Consider the following 16,398-nt stretch of genomic DNA (forward strand, 5'->3'; position numbering starts at 1 on the left):
ATATAAAGGGTTCAAATAAGAGTATATGGTCAAATTAGTCTCTGAAAGATTATTCATTCTTCAAATTGGTCTCCGAAAGATTTTTTTAATCAAATTCGTCCTTTAAAGATTTTAAATTAGTCATATTAATTCTTCCGTCACTTTGTTTATCGATGGAGTCAAAATTTGCTAATGTGACACATTAAATGATATTCCAACACACACCTAGAAATCTTACTTGACTATTAACATATTCACTTTATGAAATTAGATCAAATCAAAACCTAATTATAGAGAGAACTTGAAGGATTGGAATCCCTCAATTTGGAGTTGATTTTATCTAATTTTATAAACTAATCATGTTAATAGTCAATTAAGATTTCTAGGTGTGTATTAAAGTGTTACTTAACGTGCCACATTAATTAGTAAATTTTAACACCATCAACAAACAAAGTAACGAAATGACTAACATGACTAATTTAAAATCTTTAAAAGATGAATTTGATTAAAAAAATCTTTTAGAGACTATTTGGAGAACAAGTGATTTTTCAGGGACTAATTTGCTCATTTACTCGTTCAAATAATTTACAGATCATGTCATATTTTTAATTCTTGACTAATTTTTTACTTTTTTAGCAATTGAATTTTAACCAACTTCTACACAAATAAATGACAAAATTTCAATCACGTCAGTTTTGTTAGCCTATCCATCCAGTTCTCAGAACATTGGATTTCATGATTATTAAAATGACGATGTATGTTAATTACAAATGTTATATGTGTTTTTGTAGGGAGAAAGTTAGTAGCTGGGAGTTGCATTGGAGGGATTAAAGAGACACAAGAGATGATTGATTTTGCTGCCAAATATGGTGTTAAACCTCACATTGAGGTTATCCCTGTCGATTATGTGAACGCAGCAATGGAGCGTCTCCTCCAAGCGGATGTGAAGTATAGATTTGTCATTGACATTTGTTGAGTCTGTAGCGAAATTTTGACTTCTAATAGCTACAAAAGTAATATGAAATTGAACACTACTCACAATAATGTACTCGCTATATAATTACTAAAGAGAAAAGGAAATAAAATAAAATAATAATAATAATATGAAAAGAAGATGTGAATGTAGTTGTTATTGTTGATGATTATTGAATTGAAATTCTACAAACGTTTATATAGTGGTTATATACTATAATTTCAACGGATAGAAATAAAATTTTCCTATAATAACTCTTAGCCTTCCTTTTCTTAGCCTTCCTTTTCTTTCTCTCTCCCTCACAATTCTCCACCTCGTTCACAATTTGAAATCTACGCAAATTTTGGACGATCAAAGAATGGTATTCGTATTCGGTTGCATCATTTGACAATGACTGCCTAACATGGAACAATATTGAGCAATTTCAAACAGTGTTGGAACTTGCTTCCTGACACCACTTTAGTCAACATGTCAGCGGAATTTTCATCTGTGTGTACTTTTACAAGAGAAATGTCACATTTCTCCATAACATCACACACGAAGTGATATCTAACATCAATATGCTTGGTACGAGCATGATGAACCTGATTTTTAGCCAAATGAATTGCACTTTGACTATCACAATTCAGATCCACGCAATCTTGCTTCAGCCCTAAATCATCTAGAAGACCCCTTAGCCACAGTGCTTCTTTCACCTCTTCTGCTACTGCCATGTACTCAGCCTCTGTAGTAGATAGTGCTACTGTAGCTTGTAACATCGATCGCCAACTAACCGGAGCACCATGTATTTTATATACATAACCAGTCGTAGAACGTCTTCTATCTAGATCACCAGCATAATCAGAATCAACAAAGCCGCTGATTTGACATGATTTTCCACTAAAGCATAAACCTGTGTCAATGGTGCCCTTCAAGTATCTTAATATCCACTTGACTACTTCCCAGTGTGCCTTACCCGGGTTTGCCATGAACCAGCTAACAACACTGACTGCCTGTGAAATATCTGGGCGTGTACACACCATTAGGCTAATTAGGCTACCGACTGCACTAGCATAAGGTACATTTTCCATGTAAGCCTTATCCTCTGCTGTTGTGGGAGATTGTTTACCAGAGAGCCTAAAATGTGGAGCCAACGGCGTTACCACCGATTTAGCATTTTTCATTTCAAACATTTCAATGACATGCTCAATGTATCCTCTTTGGCTCAAGAACAATTTTTGGCTTGATCTCTCTCTTTTAATTTCCGTGCCTAATATTTTTCGTGCAGCACCCAAGTCTTTTGTTTCAAATTCTTTACCAAGTTGAACCTTTAACATATCTATCTCTACCTTGCTCTTAGAGGCAATAAGCATGTCATCCACATACAATAGAAGATAGATATAATCACCTCCAGGAAGCTTACGAATGTATACACAACAATCATAATTACTTCTGAAAAAACCTTGTTTTAACATAAAGGAGTCAAATCGCTTATACCATTGTCGAGGAGATTGTTTTAATCCATATAGCGATTTCCTCAAGCGACATACCTGACTTTCTTTACCCTCAACCTTGAAACCCTTAGGTTGATACATGTAGATTTCTTTCTCTAAGTCACCGTGCAAGAATGCAGTCTTCACGTCTAGTTGTTCCAACTCAAAATTACCATGAGCGACAAGACTTAAAAGCACCCGTATGGAAGTGTGTTTCACCACAGGAGAAAATATCTCATTGTAATCAACACCTTCTTTCTGTGCAAATCCCTTTGCTACTAACCTAGCTTTGAATCTTGTACCATCTGACTTAGTAGGATCTTCTTTTCTTTTATACACCCACTTACAACCAATTGCAGTCTTTCCCACGGGCAATGGGACCACATCCCATGTCTTGTTCTTATGAAGAGATTGCATCTCTTCCTCCATAGCGACAAAATAACTCTCTATCTTTGTCTTTGATAGCATGTTTGAAGGTGACCGGCTCATCATCCTCCACTGAGAGTGCATAATCTACCAAGTTTACCTGCCCATAATGTCTCAAAGGCTTGTCTGACCCGAACTTTTGAATAAATTTATAATTCCTCTTTGGCCTAGTAGATGCCAAAGAATCCTGCTGCTGCTGTTGTAATGCATGTGCATTTTCTCGCTGAATTTTCTCATGATCAAGTTCATCCTCTGCGTCATCTCGAGTAGCATTAGGATGCTCCACCTGAACATTACTAGAGTCTATTTGTTGGTATTTAGACTCTATCTCCACCACTTGAGTATTTGAAGTTTTTCCAACATCACCATCATCTGGCACCATATCTTTAGACAAAGTTATCATAGATCGTTCATCAAAGGTAACATCCCTGCTAATTACAAACTTAGAATCATTTACACTCCAAAGGCGATAGCCTTGAACCCCTCTTGGATACCCCAAAAAGATTGCCTTCTTAGCTCTATCATCAAGCTTATTATCTTTGACATGATAATAGGCTGTGCATCTAAAGACTCTGAGTTTCTCGTAATCTGCATGTTCCCCTGACCACACCTTATAAGGTGTGTTTCCATCTAGAGAAGAATGTGGGGATCGATTTACTATGTAGCAAGCTGTAGCAACCGATTCTGCCCACCATTCTCTGCCTAACCCGGAATTAGAGCGCATACACCTTGCCTTCTCAAGTAGCGTACGATTCAGTCGTTCGGCGACTCCATTCTGTTGTGGTGTTTCTCTAACTGTCCAGTGTCTTGTAATGCCTTCTCGGTCACAGAACTCCTTGAAAGCTCCATCCGTGTACTCTGTGCCATTATCAGATCGTAGAGTTTTCAGCTTCCTACCTGTTCGGTTTTCAACCATTGCTCTCCACTGCTTAAAAGTATCGAATACCTCATTCTTATGTTTGAGGAAGTAAATCCAAACATACCTGGAATAATCATCAACAAAAGTAACAAAATACCTGGAACCACCCTTGGAAGTAACTTTAGCCGGGCCCTAAACATCAGTATGCATGTAGTCTAACAACCTCTGCTTTTATGCTTGCTTGTAGAAAACTTCACCCTATGTGCCTTTCCATACACACAATGCTCACAAAATTCCATTTGTAGTTTCTTCATATTTTTCAGCAAACCTTGTCCACAAAGTAATGATAGACCTTTCTCTGACATATGTCCAAGCCGCATGTGCCATATTTTTGTGCAATTTGTTTGATCTCTATTTCCACCGATTCCAACTGCTAATTCACCTGTGACTGTTGTCCCCAAAAGAGAATAAAGATTACCGTGATGAACTTCCTTCATCACTACCAAAGAACCACGAACAACTTTTAGTACCCCATTTTTCGCAACTATTTTGCAGCCATTTTTCTCCAACAAACCTATGAAGATACGATTTTTACGCAAGTCTGGAATATGCTTCACATCCTTTAAGGTTCTTACTCCTCCATCATGCATCTTGATTTTTATAGTACCCAACCCTACAATTTTACAAGCATGATCATTGCCCATTAAAACTGTGCCACCATTTATGCTTTCATAGGTAGTAAACCACTTCCTATTTGGACACATATGGTGAGAGGCTCCTGAATCAAGAATCCACTTATCGGAGATTTCATAAGATTGTTCTGTTACAGAGTAACAATCCTCCTCATCATTTGAGACGTAGCTTGCTTCTTGCTTTTCTTTTGGGTTGTCGTTGTTCTGTTTCTTGAAAGTTATCTTCTTATTTGGACAATTTGCTTTGAAATGTCAAGCCTCACCACATTTAAACAGATTTTTCATCTGCATCCTCCAATAGGAAAAATTCATTTTTTTCATTGAACTTCTCGATTTCATATTTGCCTACTTTGACATTACTACTAGTAGAAGCCATTATATTCAAAATTGAATTTTACCACTCAAATAATGAATAATATAACGTTAGCTCTTGATACCAATTGTTGAGTCTGCAGCGGAATTTTGACTTCTAATAGCTACAAAGTAATATGAAATTGAACACTACTCACAATAATGCACTCGCTATATAATTACTAAAGAGAAAAGAAAATAAAATATAATAATAATAATAATATGAAAAGAAGATGTGAATGTAGTTGTTATTGTTGATGATTATTGAATTGAAATTCTACAAACGTTTATATAGTGGTTATATGCTATAATTTCAACGGATAAAAATAAAACTTTCCTATAATAACTCTTAGCCTTCCTTTTCTTAGCCTTCTTTTTCTTTCTCTCTCCCTCACAACATTGGAAACACATTGAAGCCAAGTTCTTAATAAATTTACGTGATTCATGTATCAAAGAGTGAACTTAGGAGAATTATTTTCTTAATTATGCATCATAAAGTATTAAAATAAATAAAACCAGTGGTCCATGAGTTTTAAAATGAAGAAATTTATTTTTGCATTAATAAAAATGTTTGTTATATTACTAAGTTATCTTTTTCTTTATTATTCATTTTCTTTTTCATCCACCTTTAATTCTTTATAAACATATAATTTTAAGTTACCTTTATTATTTATTACTGATACAAAATTTATATTATAAAAATATGTAATACTATCATAATTGAATAAACATGACAAATCTTGCCTATCATATATGAAGAATTAATTTGAGTTAAGAATTTCAAAAATTACAACACAAATTATACTATCATTGGAAATTAAAGACTCACCAAATAGCCAATATTTACTAAAAAACTGAAAGATTAAGATTTGATTCGATATCTGTATTTAAAAAATATAAAAAGATAACAAAATAAATTTTATAACTAAATAAATAAACAATACATCTATACTCCACAAAGTTGTATATTAAAATTTAATAACTAGTTCAGTATACAAAGAGTTCTTAGATTCGAATTTAATTTAATATTATATATTGGACGGCTTCATCTTTATTATTGGTAGTCCTTTTTTTAGTGTGATATAGTAGATTAACAGCGTGTAACCTATACATTTGGCTAGTATCATCTCTAACTGAAATAACCACACACATCTACCGCTAACGTCACTGTAATTAGCTATGATTTTTTAATTAGAATCTCTCAAACCATTCAAAACATAGGTATTATTCAAGGGTGATTTTCTGGTGGCCAAGTAAATGTGGCTAAGACGGCTAAATTTCAAAAACGAATCAAATTTAGACACGTGACCATATGTGGAGTTACAAAAATCATACTTAACAAGAGTAGTCAACAATTTATTTGAACCCATTGACAAATCATCAGAGACACATTTGTAAATTTTTAACATCCAAACTGAGAAAGATTGGACATCATCGATACAGCAATAAATCGAAAAAATGAAAAATTTTCGAATTCAACACTAAAATTTGCAACGGCTTAAAACCGTTCTCTTAGATAATTTTAGACAACGATTTTTTATAATGTTACTGTTGAAATTTAATTTTTTATTATTTTATAGCAACAAAATAAAATCGTTCTCTTTGACTATTTTAAAGAACAGTTTTATAATTGTTACAAGGATTTGTTTTAAGCAACGGTTTGTAAATGTTATTTAAATAATTGTACAAATGACACGCTTAAAAACCGTTGCCTAAATTGCTACACTTTAAAATCGTTCTATTAGATAGTCTTAGACAACAGTTTTTATAGTGTTGCAGTTGAAGTTCAATTTTTCATTACGTTATAACAACAAAATAAAACCGTTCTCTTAGACTATTTTAAAAAACGATAATACCTACTAATTCTAACACTTTTCTCCCAAAACAAAACCCTAATTGACACTAACTCTAACTCACACTCACCCTCCCTCCCTCCTCACATTGCTGCCACACTCCTCACACACACAACACAACACACATGGCAACACACCCACGAAAGAAAGAAAAGAAAGAGAGAAGGGAGAAGAGGGGAGGGAGCCGTGCCGCCACCGCACCCCGTCGCGCCCAGCTCGCCGCTGCGTCCTGCTGCAGCCGTCACCCGTGTCATCGTTGAGGAGAGAAATGTGTCGCGCGAGGAAGACGGAGTTGCTGCTGCGTGTTGTCGCCGTCGTCGTTATTGCCCTGGCCGTCGATGCTTTTCGCCGTCGTTTGTGGGTTGTCACCTCTTCTGCTTCTGCTTTGCTGCTTTTGCAGTCACGCCGTCGTCTGCTGTCCTACATTTTCGAAGACCCGTTTCTTTCATGCAGAGTGAGTTTCTTTTTCTTCTAATTCTTCTCTCTGTTGCTTAGTACAGTTATTCATGTGTCCATTTTTTACTTTGTAACCGTATTTTCTGCAAGTCCCTTTCTTACTCATGCTACACTAGCTGCTTTTTTTTCAATTCAAAAAGGAAAATTGATTAGGTGTTGTGACATTGGATCGAATATTGTTCAAATTATTGTCTAAACATAAACGGTAGTCTATGATTTTTGTTAGGATTAGTTGGATTATTTGATAGAATGTAATCCCCTAACAAGGTACTAGAAAAAAACATCATTGTATCCAGAATATGGTTCATTGAAGTTAGTTGTAGTTGTCTGCAGTTTAGTTCAGGGGTATGTTGTGCAATTGTGCTGTTCCTACTTTTTTTACTCAAGGGATGCTATTTTACTACAGAACCATCACTTGTTTGAATTGCTAGAATTTGATTGGGCGTGCGGTTAGGTATACAATATGTTCATTTAATTGAATGAATTGAGAAATAACAGCACCATTAAAGTGAAACAACCATTTCCCGGTATTTCTAGCTTCTCCCCACGTATTGATGAAAGTAGCAACTTTAGTGGATAGAAGTTATGTGTAGTTTATGTGGATATTTCAATAGTTATGTTCATTGTATTGTGGCTTTTAATCTGTATTATATTTTTTTGGTTGTGTTTCATGCTTGATTTGGCTTCAAGTATTTCTCTTTGGGGGCATTACAATCTGCATGTCGCTGCTTCTGAATCGTGCCGTGTCACTGGTTCTCTGCCTCCTCATTGTGGCTCAACCTCTGTTTAGGTAACATAAGTGTCTCTTGTTCTATTATTTTAATTGATTTAGTTTCTGTTTTTATTTGAATATTGATTTGGTATAATACTGCATGTTTTGGTCACTGGTTCTCTGGCTAGAAGTGCATTTTCTGTTTTGGTCACTGATTCTCTGGCTGGAATGCATTTTCTATTTTGGTCACTGCTCTGTTTTGGTCATTGATTCAAAATAGGAAAAATATTAATTCTGTTTTGGCTGGAACTGTTCAATGCAAATAAAATTGATTGTGGGTCGCCTGCCTGCATCAATAAGCATCAGGTATAGCTTTTTTTAGTTATTCAGCTATTGAGTTATAATTTGATTAAGTGAGTAATTGGTTAATGATACTGCTAGGAATGGTGAATTGAGGTGAGAAATATGGTGAGTTTTATTCATTGTTCCTTATTTTTTTTCCTGTTTTCTCTGCATAGTTATATCTTTTTTTCTTGATCCTTGTAAATTAATCATTATATGTTTTAGGGTGCTACTACTCTAAATTATTGGAAGCTGGTCATCACTGTTTGAAAAAAACAATGCATCACAATTGCCCTGTTTGTTTTGAGGTATAAACTATAAAGACTATTCTTCTATTATGGTAAAATCTTTTGGGAAGAACCCCATGATTTCATTTTGTTTGGTTTATGAATTGGTTTCGCTTATTATGAATTTTGTTGGTTGTTGCTATGATGATGTTGGTTTATTCTGCCATTAGTTACTTTGTTGATTGAATTTTTTTTCTTTAATGAGATTTTGTTCTGAGCAATGTTAGGAGAAAATAGTTCTGCGTCGTCATCGGTTCCTACTTTGTCATCCACTGCTATTCCGTGCTCTCCTCTCTGCTTGCGTCCACTGCACTGTCCCCCACTTGGTCCGCTGAGGTTTGGTGTGTTTGGATTAAGCTTATTTTCTATTATAAATCAAAGAGTCATTTAGCTGAATATGTTCTCTCTATGTAAAAAGTTAAGCATAGAAGTTTTGTTTGAATTCAATTTAGTTTTGGATTAAGCTTATTTTCTATTATTAATGGTTGTTTTTTAATTGCTGGTTGGTTTATCTTGTTAGCATGTAAAGTGGCTGAGAATTTCGAGTTGATTCTCTCAATGGATGTCTTAGTGTTTCACAAATGAGTGTTTAAATTATGGTAATATTCAGGGAATAAATTTGTTTGATGACTCAGCTGAGGACATTCTCGGTGGCAGCAGACTTGGAAACAAATTTCGCGGCTTGTCTAAGATCCAAATCCTTAGGAGTTCCTCATCAGATAAAGAGAGAGCAAACAATGTTGCTAAGATCAAAGTTGTGATATGCTTTGTGTTGCATGTTTCTCTTCTATGCTTCTTGTAGTTTGCATTATGTTTGATGCTAATCAATGTTCTTTTAGTTACTTTAGCAGTTACATGTTGATTGAGAATGCTACTTGCTACATCAAGTTCTTAATCGGTAATGGCTTGGCTAGTGTCAACATGTATAGATTATAAACTTTGAAGTTTTTTGAGTGTGCAATCAATGAATTAATTGATTCTAATTTGGATTTGAATTTTGTTTGGTGTATTTTAAGTTGTAAAATGATGCAAAGCAATGAGTACTACTTTTCTTTATTATGTATTTTTTTCTTTAGTGATTTGATTTAAATAGTTAAGCTTATTTATTGACACTAAATTAAAAAAATAGTTGGAACTAATTTCAATGCAACATGAGAAAACTATTGTAAATAAAGAATTATATCATTACAAAAATCCGTTGTCAAAAGTCACAAAAAAAAAAACGGTGTTAAAACTGTTGTCTTAAGACGACTATAAAATGACAATGGTATTAAAACCGTACCGTTGCCAAAAAACGACATCAATGATAACGTTTTAAAACCGTTGCCAAAAAATGACACCAATGATAACGCTTTAAAACCGTTGGCTTTGTGAATAATAAAATTACAACAGTTTAAAACCGTTGTCTATCCAGTTATAGTTTTAAACTGTTGGATCATGAAAGAGAACGGTTTAAAACCGTTGCTTATCGAGTAACAGTTCAAAACCGTTGTTTAAAATGTTTAAAATTTTCTTTCAAAACCGTTGTCTATTCCAGTAATTATGGCAACGGTTTTTCGGTTGTCATTGCCTATGAGCATTGGCAACGGCCGCATATACCACAGGTCAAAAACCGTTGCCGCCTAAAGTTTTAGAAACGGTTTTTCATTCTACGGTAACAATTTTTGACTGTTGCAAAAACCCTTATTTGTTGTAGTACAATATCGTAAAGAGTCGTATTATGAAGACATAGACCATGGTGATTGCATGATTGGAGAGGCTTCAGGAGAGAACATTAACCCTCTTCCATTGCTGATGCTACCACCGACATAGATACCAATGCCATATGGATTGTGATGCTGCATCTGCTGTTGGAGGAATAATTGTTCTTGGTAGCTTTGAATGGGGTTATGGATTGCTTGCGGAGAACACTGCCCTTGATGTTCTTCTTTTTTATCATCCCAATCGAAACTTCAAGCCTTAGTGATAAATATGTATATGAAATTTGAGATGCTGACAGAGAGGAAGTGATGAGGTTGAAATTTCAGAAATTTGAAGACAGTTTTCTTTTTCTCTTGATAATGTTTTTTGTTTTATAAGAAGAAGAGGGGAAAAAAAATATCTGAAACCAACTTACCAGGTGCCGTTTATTTAGTGAATGGTCAACTCTTAAGTCTTAGCCACACTTAACCACAACAATGTTAGCCACAAGAGACTCACCCATTATTCAATATTTACAGAACAAGCAAGATTAGAAAAAAGAATTGTTGGTTATTTTATCTAGCATAAAAAAGAAACGATCATCTTTATTATTTTTAAAATATTTGTAAAATTTAAAGTAAATTGTAATCATTTTAATTAAAAAAAAAGAAGACACGAAGAACATTAGACTATTCTAATGTTATTTGTAGATGCAGTGATAATATGAATAATACCATTATGATTTCAATTCACTCCAGTGTTAGAATTCTTTTTTATACTTAAGTAGTAAAAAGTAACGCAAATTTGATTTATAGTAAGAATTCAATTTTTATGATTTAATTTAAATCAAATCACACAAAAAGTAGTCTAATTTTCAATTGTATTCTCATGAGCTATGATATTACCAAAATTATCCTTACTAAAGAGTTAGTGGTAATAGTTAAAAGGACAAAATAATTATTTCAAACACACTCTACATGTTTTATTTCAATTATATTCTTTTGGTTCCTAATCAAAGAATTCTCTCCATAACTAATTCAATTCTCTCAAACATTTTATTAAACTCTAACTTATTTAAAACTTTCAAACACCCTCAAAATTAACTCCATTCTTTCAACATTGTTGTTTAACATACTCTTCCGTGTAGTCACTTTGTAAGTTGGAAACAAAAGAACATAATTCATGGAATATAAAATTGGGCAATGCTACGTAACCAAAATATTATAGATAATAAATAAAGGTATATGACTAATAGTATTTGCGTTTATAAGAGAGTGTGAATCACTCTCCTAATTTAATTGATGCAATTAATTTCTTTCTATCATTAATTATCTTTCCTTATTTAATTATACTAAAAGTTAATTCTAAATTTAATGTGAATCAGATTGCGAAAATTTCTCCTTCATTATTATTACATGTATTTATAATTGTATAATTTTTTTCTTCCAAATAAAAATTTCAAATTCTTATATTTTTAATTAAAAAAATAAAATATTTTGAATCATGATTTATTAGTATATATGTAAAATAATTTGAACTACATAATAAAATATAGTTTAAATAATTGATAATGAATACCATAACGGACAAAGAATCAATTGCAATTATTTAATGTAATTGATATTATAATTATCGTTCTTAAATATAATTATTATTAATCTTTATTGTATTTTTATATATAAAAATCAAATTATAAAAAGGAATATTAAGTATTGATTACAATAGTGCCTAATAAAAAGGGATATGATTTTCTAATTAATATCATTAATTAGCAGATTTGATAAGAACGGTGATAAGTAGAATGAACGATAAGTAGAATGATAAGAGAGTGAAGTAAAAAATAAAACTGTTATTAAGTGATATAAATGAAGTAAAATATGGAAAGTTTTGGCTGATTATGGCTGAAAAATTTTGGTTACCAAATTTTTTCCTATAAAATTATACACAAACTAAACAAAAAACATCCCTAATGCCATATCTTCCAAGTGATGTCTCCATTCCAATTACACCAATAATGGACGCACTAATTGCTGCGGAGAACTTCTCTATAATCAAGTCATCATCAAGAATAGAGCATTAGCGTGTATTCCTAAAAATACAAAAATTAAATGTAAGAAAAAGAAACAAAAAGAAAGAACAAACTTGCAATATTTACCTAAGGCTCATTTGAAGCATCATGTGGACTTTAATCTGCCTGTTTTTTGGCCTCCAATGTTCTCTAGAAAAAAAGCGCATATCTTAAGAAGCCATTAGACTATATTTGAGAAGTTAAAAAATGTAAAAAAAAAAAAAAAAACTTGATTGCGGCCATGAGAATTGAAAATTGCATCGGTTATAATAGCAATTAGCAATGTTCAATTTAGATGGGATAGTACGGGACCTTAGGTGAATAACATAATTTAACTATTTTAAACTCTATATCACCTTACTTACCTTATTATCAGTCTAGACATATGATATATGTAAGTAACTTAAAGTAAGATTACAATTCTCTTTTATGTATAAAACAAATATTATAAAAGAATAGATGCACCAAAGATAAAGCTGCATCAAAATTTTCTTGTTTTGATATTGTGACAACTCAGTTCTTACTTAAAATAGAATGAATTGTAAAATAGAAATTTTGGTTATTAATTACACTTGGAGTATGATTGAAGGGGAAAAATGCCTTGATATATCTCTCATATCTTCAGTCAACACACATTAGAATTTCACAATGAACTACTATAAGTAAGAAATCAGATGAAATCAGTAACTTTGATGCACACAATTAGAAACAGAAAGAATCATTTGGGGCAGATGTGGCATAATAAACACGAATTTAAAGAAGGAATAATGGTTTTTTTTTAATCATGTATATGAAATCCAAAATGAAATGAAATAAATACCTGGGTATCATAGCCAAAAAACATGCCACCAATTCAAGCAATCACACTATCAAAGAGACATAATAATTAAAGTACTTACCTAATAATGCATAAATGCAAATTCAATAGATTATGCCTCTTAAATAGAAAATGTATATATCAAATGAAATCTAAAAGATAGCAAAGGTCTTGAAATTACTTCAAGATCAGACTCTTGTATTTCAAAATATTGCATGAATAATTCTTTCCAGTAGGAACAGAAAATGCAGCAAGAATTTTTGATTTGACAAATGAACCAATCAAAGATGCACCTAGTAGGAAGAAAAGGTTAAAAATAATCAATGCCATCATTTTAATTTCAACTAATGAAAAATAAATAATGAAACAAAATAGTAACCACATTGTGGCATTTCAAGTTCTTTGAGTTCATCAATTGTTGCAATAACATCATCAGTTACAAATTATTCTTCCATATTTACTGTTGTTTTTTCTTAATTTAAATGAATTAGATCCTTGATAAAAAATTATCAGTATTATCTCTTTTTATCTGGCATTTTTATTTTCTATTTTCACTCATTTTCTGTTATGTATTTTATTGTAAGAAAAAAAAATTAGTATTTTTTAATATTTTTAAATATACAATCATTTCGGATAAAATTTCATTTTAAAAAGATACATATCTTGAAGAAAATTGTAATACACAGACATGACAACAAACTTTATTGACCTTTTTCTGTCAATTGTCTCTATCTCTGCTAGTATCCTCTACCTCCTCAATATAGAAATGTGTAATGAAGGATATTTACAATCAAGATATTAAAGGAATATATAATGAATTTGCCACTCATAAGAAGGGCTATAGTTATAGTGCCCAAATTTATTGCCAAATCAAGATATGTTTTGCCTTTGCTGATCTTATCCCAAATTTTAGTGCCATTTGAGAAATAAAAAATAGAAGTCAACTAAAACCAAAATTAATCTCAAACCAAAAGTTTCAAATAACTTTGAAAATTCAGAGGCTGCAATAGACGTTCACCTTCACCCAATTTACTGTCAACTTTGTACAAAGTTATCCTCCAACTTGAACCTTTGGAAGCCAAAACACAAATAAATGACCAAAAATATAAATAAAGGACAATTATAGATTTGATGAAAGAAATTTATTAGAATGGATGAAATTAGTTACCATATTTCCACCTATCCTCCTAAATATAGAGGTTTGAAAGGGTTAACGGATCTCTTGCAATGAACAAAATTAATTAAATAAATAAAGGACCTGAAAACAGAGCATGCACAATATCAGTTAAAACAAAGTCACCAAAATAATAGAATTTAAATAAATAAATAAATAGATAAACTTGATGAAATGATGAGAACTTTTTATATGTGATAATGGAATGTATTACAGAGCAATAAAAAGCATATAAGATTCAAGTATGTGAGCCAAACCAATTAGAAATTGAATTGGGATTTATCAAAACACTATAGGAGTGATTCTAAATAGATATCTATTTGATCACAATTTTTATTGGAAACATATCTTTATCAAACATGAATGACTTGAAGCAAACAAATGAATAATAGGTATGATAGAAAATAAAAAAAGAATGCACACAATATCAAAATGTTGTGACGTATTGTCTGGAAAATCCTACAAGTGTTTGAAGAGATGTTCTACACCTTTTTCCTGCATAGTTTAAGAAAACACAGGAAATGAATTTAAAAGAAAAATGGATAGCAATAAACTTGGCAAGAAATTCTGACGAATAACAGATAATTCAGAACTTGCAAAGAAGTTTGCTTGCAATAAAATTAGATTCCATTTTATTAGTAAGCAAATCAAAATTATAAGAAAGAAAGAAAGAACCCAAAGGAATTTGATGTCATGATCGAGGCGCTTGAATTATGCAAGAATCCAATGCTTACCCGTGAATTATAGAACCATTACCGACAACACTTTAAGTTGTAACTCGTTTGAATATGTGTGAAACCCTAAACCGCAAAACAAAAAAATGAATCCTTGAAAAAGTCAGCAAAAGAAAAGAACACAAAGTATTGAAACATGAAGCCCAATAGTGTTAATCCCACTTTGGAATAAATAACTAACAGTAGAAACAGTATGCATTTGGAGGAAGAAGAAGAAGTATACAAGGATCTTTTCCTGCTTTCAAGCGCATGACATGCAGCAGATTCCAACACTTCTCCCATCTCTGTTTATTGCTGCGGTAGCACGTTCTTCCCCATCGTGCTTCTTCCATCTCTAGGTCGCCCTACTTCTCTGGACTTTCGAAATCTCCTTTTCCATTTAGTCTGACTTTTAAGATAAACTTCAAATCTTCAGCTACAATCTCGACCCTACTGGTTGCTGGGATACCGTCCGCTGCTCTCTTCACCTTGTGCTATAGTCTCTGCTGCTAAAACTTCTTCTTTATCTGGGTTCACTCAGTTCTTTCTCTTTCGACACAAGGCTTTTTCTTGCTGCCACATTTGCAACTTGCAACTCTATTCTGATGAACGGGACTGCCCAGCCGATCTTGGTGACTTGAAACACAATTTCCAGTTGGTGATATGAAGAGAAAAATGAAAAGGAAGAGGAGGATCAGAAGATGTAGGGGTGGCGGGGGTGGTGAGATGAAAAAAAATTAAGTTTTTTTTTGTTGTTTTTTAATTTTCAGTCACCAAAAATAAAAGGAAAGACAGCAATTTGATTTTGAGAATGGAATTGTGCAAAAAAAAATCTCCGCTACTTCGACGCACCGGAAGGAACACTGTTCTTTGCTGCAACGTATCGTCACCACCAATGATACTAAATTGGGGGAATACTATTTTGTGCCTCGTGTATTGAATTGCTTAACTTTTATATTTTAAATAGATACCAAACTTGAGAACAATTAAGTAGATATTGATTTCGAATGGTGTTTTAAAACATGCAAATGGCGTATTTGCGAATAGTACAATATTTGTGAATAGTACTGAATTTCTTAGTAATTATGTGTTTGCAAATAGTATCATTTTTTTTGAATTGTAAAGTGATGACAAGTCATCTTAGCCTAGTTTCACTAGCCTTTTTCTTTTGTTTTCAATTGATTTTATGCACTTTCTTAAGCCATAAGCAAGTCAATTGGGTAGATTTCCATGTTTACTTTGATTCAATCAACCATGTATGAATTCATGCACTTTCATGAGATTTTATGCCATAATTGTCATATACTATGAAAGAAACACAATCTCATGATTTGGGGCATAGCTTTGATTGTTTTGATTGATTGATGATAGGTGGAAAGAGTTTTGAAGAAGGTTGAAGGAAGAAGGAATGGCTAGGAGCAAGAGAGAACAAAAAGTTTGAGCCAAAGTTTGCCTCAAACTTTAGCTCAAACTTTTAGAAGAGTTGAAAACATGCCAGAGAAAAAAAGTTTGAGCCAAAGTTTGCCTCAAACTTTAGCTCAAAC

The 16,398-nt window shown here is 32.6% G+C and overlaps 1 long non-coding RNA gene and 1 pseudogene across 2 annotated transcripts; one reads left to right on the forward strand and one right to left on the reverse strand.

Moving 5' to 3' along the window:
• The window catches only part of LOC107631385, a 7,036-nt pseudogene extending 1,774 nt beyond the window's left edge, over positions 1-5,262 (forward strand).
• LOC110270375 lies at positions 12,066-14,384 on the reverse strand. 2 transcript variants are annotated; one of them, XR_002359836.1, is made up of 3 exons: positions 14,147-14,384; positions 12,238-12,300; positions 12,066-12,171 (listed from the first exon to the last, which is right to left on the reverse strand). It is a non-coding gene; the product is annotated as an uncharacterized LOC110270375 (long non-coding RNA). The 2 variants fall into 2 exon arrangements; XR_002359835.1 differs by having other exon boundaries at positions 14,136-14,384.

Source organism: Arachis ipaensis, chromosome B03, assembly GCF_000816755.2.
Source record: "Arachis ipaensis cultivar K30076 chromosome B03, Araip1.1, whole genome shotgun sequence".
NCBI lineage: Eukaryota > Viridiplantae > Streptophyta > Magnoliopsida > Fabales > Fabaceae > Arachis > Arachis ipaensis.